The 7,238-nt window shown below is 47.0% G+C and overlaps 1 long non-coding RNA gene across 1 annotated transcript; it reads left to right on the top strand.

The window, feature by feature from the left end:
- The first annotated feature begins 3,064 nt into the window (after positions 1 to 3,064).
- LOC310742637 lies at positions 3,065 to 5,234 on the top strand. Its single transcript, XR_014538632.1, has 2 exons — positions 3,065 to 3,143; positions 5,149 to 5,234. It is a non-coding gene; the product is annotated as an uncharacterized lncRNA (long non-coding RNA).
- The last annotated feature ends 2,004 nt before the right edge of the window (positions 5,235 to 7,238 follow it).

The following is a 7,238-nucleotide window of genomic DNA, read 5'->3' as shown; positions in this document are numbered from 1 at the left end:
GGGCGTAGCAAGGGGGGTGCGGTAGGTGCGGTTCGCCCCGGGTGTCCCCACTGAAGGGGGTGACAAAATGGCGGGTGGCACTCACCTCGGGGCCTGCAGCACATCAGAGCCATGCATCTCTGGTGCCCGCAGGCTCCACGCTGTCTGCCCACTGCCTCCCCTCCCAGCTGTAGGGCAAATGAGGCCCTGTAGCAGGCCCCATCCCTATGGGCGATGCACGCCCTGTCCTGTCCTATGGGCACGCATGCCCCACCCCTATGGGCGGTTTGCCCTGCTCCTGGGCGTGCTGGCCCCGGCCCACTGGCCGGCAAGCCAGGCGATCTCCAGTCCTTGGCTCAGCATGGAACAGTGACCAACTGTTCTGAAGAAGCCTTCAGAAGCTGGAGCACGCTCTAATCAGCAGAGTTTACCTGAAATTCAGAAGAAATCTTAAGGCAGCCCTGTTCAGGGAAGTTTTTAATATGTAACGCTGTACTGTTTTTAACACTTGATTGGGAGCCGCCCAGAGTGGCTGGGGAAACTCAGCCAGATGGGCGAGGTATAAATAATAAATTATTATTATTATTATTATTATTATTATTATTATTATTATTAAGTAAACGCTATGCAACAGAAGTGGCAGGAGAGGTTGTGTCAGCATATTTAGAAGCAGTTTATTCAGCGTACATCAGACAAGAGGAAAAACATGTCTTCTCCCTTTCATGTCCAAGCAAGCAGCATAAGCAATAGCTATACACAAAACGGAAGTTCCCAGCAAGCTGTGCTGGAGTGTAAACAGGCATGTGACACACAATAGTCATGCCTGTTCCTCTTAAGGTGGAATGGAATATTCTAACAGTGCCACCCCAGGTGCCCGAGAGGCTTTCTCCACTGCTGGAGCCACTTACACTGAGATTCCATTGCAGGACATGTTAGTGGGAACTCCCCTGTTCTGCCCCAGCCATGTTCTGCCCCTACCCCTTTTGGCACAGCTTTTGGCCTGTGTGTAATTGGGAAGCACATGCGTCAACAGCACACAAGAGGGGAGGTTGGTGGCGGCGGGGGGGGGGGGGAAGAACCACATACTCCACCTTGAGTGCTCTGCAGAACAGATGGGATATCTTGAGCATGATGGACACTCAGCAGCCCTACATGCACGAGACACAACCAAGCAGTAAGTTCTCCTGCGCAAGCCCCTTTCAAATCATTGGGAAGCCAAGCAATGCCACTGCTCTGCAGGGCCGAGCCGAGACATTCAACATGGAATCCCCTCTATTAAATCCCTCCTTATAGAAGACCCACACACCACACGGCTGCTTGCATGCACTGTTGGGATTTACTTGTGAGTAGGAAGCAGGAATCAGAGCAGCCCTCCCTGCTGGGCGGGAGGATGCGGGTGGCACTGTGGTCTAAACCACTGAGCCTCTTGGGCTTGCTGATCAGAAGGTTGGCGGTTCGAATCCCCACGATGGGGGTGAGCTCCCATCGCTCTGTCCCAGCTCCTGCAGTGCAAGTAGATAAATACTGTAGGTACTGCTGCAGCGGGAAAGTAAATGGCGTTTCTGTGTGCTCTGGTTTCCGTCATGGTGTTCTGTTGTGCCAGAAGCAGTTCAGTCGTGCTGGCTACATGACCCGGGAGGCTGTGTGTGGACTAACGCCGGCTCCCTCGGCCTGAAAGTGAGATGAGCACCACAACCCCAAAGTCACCTTTGACTGGACTTAACCGTCCAGGGGTCCTTTACCTTTATTTATTATTACTAGTGGTGGGCTTTATAGCCACGAGGGGCAATTGTTGGGAAGGTGTGCGGTCTCCATCCTCCATCCTGCTCTCTCCCTTCACACCACAGCCCAGCGGTTGCTTTAAAACAGAGCGCAGTGCCCACTCGTTCCTGCCCACCCTCTCCCTTCCACACCACAGCCCAGCTGCCACAAGGGGAAGCACACACTGAGTGGTGCTTTAAAACAAGGCTGGAAAGGTGCCTTTCAAAATTGAGAGTGGATGGGGAGGAGGGAGAGAAGGAATCTCTAATATGATTGGAAGACAGCAAACAGCATCAGATTAGGAGGAGGACTCAGGTTGAGATGGGGAGAGGGAGAGAGCGAGAAAGATTTGCAGATATCCTGGAAGGACCTGACTGGAAGAGGGGGAGAGGGCCTCCGCAGCACCCCTGACCAATCATTACAGCACCCAAGGGTGCTGGGCCACACAGGTTGAAAACCTTGATCTAGAGGACTAGCCTTTTGCCCCTAGTCTACTGGCCGCACACCACTGCCCACCAGTACTAATAATATGCTAGTTTCATGGATCACGGTAAACATGCTAAGTTTATTAACAAACGCTGTTTGAGACAATGGGTCTCATTGAGTCAGAAAGGCATCCCTGATAAAAGGCACAGGCAATTTTAGGGGTGATGGAGTCAGGCCATAAAGGTAACAGAGGCAGAAATGAAGAGCAGGAAGGGAAGATATTGTAAGGTGCACGCTCTCTCTCTGTTACTTCCTGGGCACCGCTTTCCTGCCATGAATCTTACATCAGGTTAGGGAACCTGCAGATTCCGACCCACAAAGTGTCCCTATTTTCCAGGGCCAGTCCCGGATTTACAGAAGCCATCCCTGAATTGATCCTGGAATGTCCCACTTGCCTTAGGATGTCCCTATTTTCATTGGAGAAATGTTGGCGGGAACCGGAGTTATGCGACCCCAGTGCCAAGGAGATAAGGAACTATACAACCTTTGGTGATGCAAGAATAAAATTTAGAATTGGAACCCACAGAGGGAAGGAAGGAGGTCTCAAGGTTCGAAAGAACCCTTTTCTTTTTTTAATGTGCGAAAATGTTATGTTGAAGGTGTATAACCTTTATGTAAAACTAATAAAAAAATTATATAAAAAAACCCAAAAAAACTATACCACTTTTGGAAGGCATCTGAAGGCATTCTGTACAGTTGTACCTTGGTTGATGAATGCCTTAGCAGTTGAATGTTTTGGCTCCCGAATGCCGCAAACCCGGAAGTTATCGTTCTGATTTGCATATATTTTTGGAAGCTGACTGTCCGGAGGGGTTTCCATGGCTTCCGATTGGCTGCAGGAAGCTCCTGCAGCCAATTGGAAGACATGCCTTGAAAGCTGAATGGACTTCTGGAGCAGATTCTGTTTGGCTTTTAAGGTACGACTGCATAGGGAAGTTCTTTAAAAAAAAATGTTTTTATTTTATTTTATTATTATTATATTGGAAGCCGTCCAGAGTGGCTGGGGCAACCCAGCTAGATGAGTGGGGTATTGTCAGGGAACTGTCATCGGAAGAACCAGTGGTGCAAGGGCTCCCAGAGGTTGAGAGAGACTTATCAGCGGAGGAGGGAACCAGCAGGGGAAGAGAAAGAGCTCCAAGGGAAAGTGAGTCGGGAGGAGGGCTCAGAGACAATTCCAGCGAGAACAGCGAGGAGGTTTCAGGACCTCCTATAGGGACACCCACTCCTCGCCGGAAACTGTCACGCAGAGAGTCCAGAAGACGTGTTTCCGTTAAGGAGCTTTTATGCTGGAAGAAATTCCGTAAACGCCCACTGTCGGATTCTGCCAGCGACTGACGGAGCCATGCTTATGGAGCTCCGTTACAGACAGGGGTTTGTGGACTTAGCCAAACACTGAGGGACTAGGAACTTTACGCACAAGCAGCTCAACATCCCATCACAGGTATAAATAATAAAATTATTATTATTATTATTATTATTATTATTATTATTATTATTGAATAGGACGTCCCTATTTTCATTGGAGAAATGTTGGAGGGTATGGCATCCTGTTCTCACATCAGTCAAACGTGAGGCTCGCAATAAGGACCTAGCGGCAACAGCTCTCTCTCCTCACCTGCATTTCCCAGCAACTGGTATTCAGAGGCATGCTGCCTCCACATTTAATTTAATTTACTGCAATCTGATCTGATGCTTCCAATGGCCCCTGGGAGATCTGTGGCATCTTATGGCTCCCCAGGGCCGTAGGACTGCAGGGTAAACAATTTCTAAATGTATTTTTATATTTGCTATGTGCGCACAAAGGAAAGTTGGGGGGGGGGGGTTCGAAGTATCTGTTAAATAAGACCAGGCCCTTTAATTACATGTTAGTTTTTGGCCTTGATATTTAGACACGGGTGGGTACCGTGCTTCCCCCTCCCTCCCTGCCGACCTTTCTTGCCTGATTTCCTCAAGGAAGCAAATAAAATAACGCTGTCAAATATTTGTGCCCATGCAGGTTTTTTTTAATGCTTCAGGCTGTAGAGAAGTTAGGGTCCAGCCCCTTTCACCACCCCAACTGTAATTCTGAGCTGAGCATATTAAGCCGGGCTTCCGCTATATTTCCTGAAAAGGAATAGTCTGCAATTTGCCGTTTTTCATTAACTGACTGTAGTTCTCCCCCGGTATCTTCTTGAGCAGATATGATGAAATAGACAAACAGAGCTGAGCAGTGCTGAGTCAAGCGCCTTCCCATTTATACAGCCCATGAATGAAGATAAGTTGCGTCTTAAGGAATGCACGGCACCAGATCCATCACATCCCAGGGAAAATGCATATACTTGCCTCCTGGATGTAGTGTTTAAATTATAAATGAACTATAACAATTTAAGTATCCCCTATGAATTAATCTGCTATTGCATCCAAACAGCCCTGATTATTACAGTCTCGTTTTGTGCATATATGGACACTGCCCATTTGTGTAACATAATCAAGGGGCAACATCCATCACCAGACACTTTAAAATAGTTTATTCTGGATTCACGTACAAGGGTGGCAGATGAGCTCATAAATAAGTGGGCTTCGGAAAAAATTGCTATGCACCGCCATAAGAAATATCCGCTGTTTATTCTGCCTGTTTAAATTCAGAATGCTATTGCGCCCTTATCCATACCACCCTTAATTAAAGCTCAATCATTAATTTTAATTATAAACCACCCCGTTTTTAGGAGTCAATGTTCAGCTGCATTCCCCCCCCCCCCCGATGGCCCCTGGCTAAAATCTACAGCTCAGGTTTTCACCTGAATATGTTAGCAAGACGTATTTCTTCTGTGGCACAGCAGTAATGTGTGCAAGACTATAAGATGCCAAGGAGTGCGCACATAAGCAAAAGAGAAGATTGCGTTTCTGGTCCTAGGAGCTAAATGCCGCTGTTTTGTTTTGAAGACAATGAGAGCTGGAAAGGGGAAAGAACGGATAAGCAGAGAGACGAGAGAAACCCAAGTCATAAGAGGAGAGGTGGCAAGCAAGCAGTGGAGCATACAGGGCTCTGAAACATAGGATTTTATGAGCGGCTGGAGGGAGGGCAAACATTCACGATTGTTGTTGAGGGAAGGAAAAATACAGACCTAGCACACCCTTCATTTGACTTCAATGCCTCAGTGGTAGGTGGAGGCTGTAGTGTGCAGCAGCATTTAAGGAATTGTGCTTGGTGTAGAGTCGGTTGTAGGAATCAAGTGAAGTGTTATGAGGAGAGCAACCTTCAGCGCACTGAGCACAATAGTAAAGTGTTAAGACGCAAGCCACACTCACACCATACATTTAAAGCATGATGATACTACTTGAAGCAGTCATGGCTTCCTCCAAAGTATCCTGGGATACTTTAAGGGTGCTGAAAGGGGGTTGGAGACCCAGAAGTCCCTGGGAAGGACTGGTTGTTAAATATACATTCTAGGCACACTTTGCCTAGTCTACGCATTTTGGTTTAGAGGACTGCACTGCTTAATTGAAGATGTGATGTTTGAAGGGACGACTGTGTTTTGGGCCATGTATTCTTTGAAGAATTAAGATACATTTGCCTTTAAATGAGAACTGAATTGAGCTCCGCCCCCATCCCTGCCCAGAACCACCAAGAATTGTGACAAGTGCAAGGTTCCATTTCCCTGGCCCATTCCCATGTCACAAATAGTGCCAGCAACCAGTAGAAAATAGCATAATTCTAACTTTCTTGGTGTAGCAATAATAAGCCACTGTCTCTCCTCATCATGATTCATTTTATACACATGGCTTGATTTAATGATGTATAGAGAACAACAAGGCTCTAGCGTTTTTATGTGATTATATACTCTCTTGTCTGTCTAGGAGTTATTTTTTGCCTTACATATTTTTAACTCGTCCTAAGATTAATCATTGTAATGGTGATTGACATCATAAAGATGTCCAGCACGGCAAACGATGGATTGTCGGTTCAGTTGGATATGTTCCTATATTTATTTATTTCAAAATCCTGCCCTGTTTTCCTTTCCTTTCTAAATGAATTCAAAGTGGCTTATGAAATTGCAAAAAACAACAGCACCCCACATTGAACAATAAACACAGTGATAAAAGCAAAAATTCTGATTGACCAGGCTTCCTATCCCTGTGCTGAAAACCCTACCAATGAGGAAGAATGTCCCCTTCAAACTCAGCCAATCACTTGTCAGACTGGGAGTGCCATTAGTCCATACGATGTCATTAAGGGAGTAGGTCTCTAGCCCTGCACATTTCTGCAAGCTCCTTTGCATGTTTGGAAATGAACACCTTGTGATCCCATCTTACAAACAACAAAAGAAGCTTCCTTATACTAATTCAGATCATTGGTCCATCTAGGTAAGTACTGCCCACAACTGATTGGCAGCAGCTCTCCAGGATTTCAGAACGGATTCTCTCCCAGACCTACCTAGAGGTTCCAAGAACTGAACCTGGGACCTTCTGCAGACGAAACAGATGCTCTCCTGCTGAACTACAGGCCCTTTCCCATCCTTTCAGGTTACCTGAAAATAATTATTTCTGGTGACCTTGCAAAGACATTTTCAAGGTTGTTGTTGTTTAGTCGTTTAGTCGTGTCCGACTCTTTGTGACCCCATGGACCAGAGCACGCCAGGCACTCCTGTCTTCCACTGCCTCCCGCAGTTTAGTCAAACTCATGCTGGTAGCTTCGAGAACACTATCCAGCCATCTCGTCCTCTGTCGCCCCCTTCTCCTTGTGCCCTCCATCTTTCCCAACATCAGGGTCTTTTCCAGGGCGTCTTCTCTTGAGAAGCTATGAACTATGCCGAGCAGGGCACCCAAGATGAACTGGTCATAGCGGAGAGTTTTGACCAAACGTGATCCACCTGGAGGAAGAACTGGCAAGCCACTCCAGTATCCCTGCCAAGAAAACTCCATGGACAAAGACAACAGGTACAGCTGAGAAATTGTGCCAAGGCCCCTTCTTCCTCCCCATCCACAGACATGCTTTCCAATTTATCTTATGTGTAATTAGTATGAAACTGCCT

The sequence above is a fragment of the Podarcis filfolensis genome (assembly GCF_964270895.1).
Source record: "Podarcis filfolensis genome assembly, chromosome: 9".
Taxonomy (NCBI): Eukaryota; Metazoa; Chordata; class Lepidosauria; order Squamata; family Lacertidae; genus Podarcis; species Podarcis filfolensis.
This window is presented reverse-complemented; position numbering and strand designations above follow the sequence as displayed.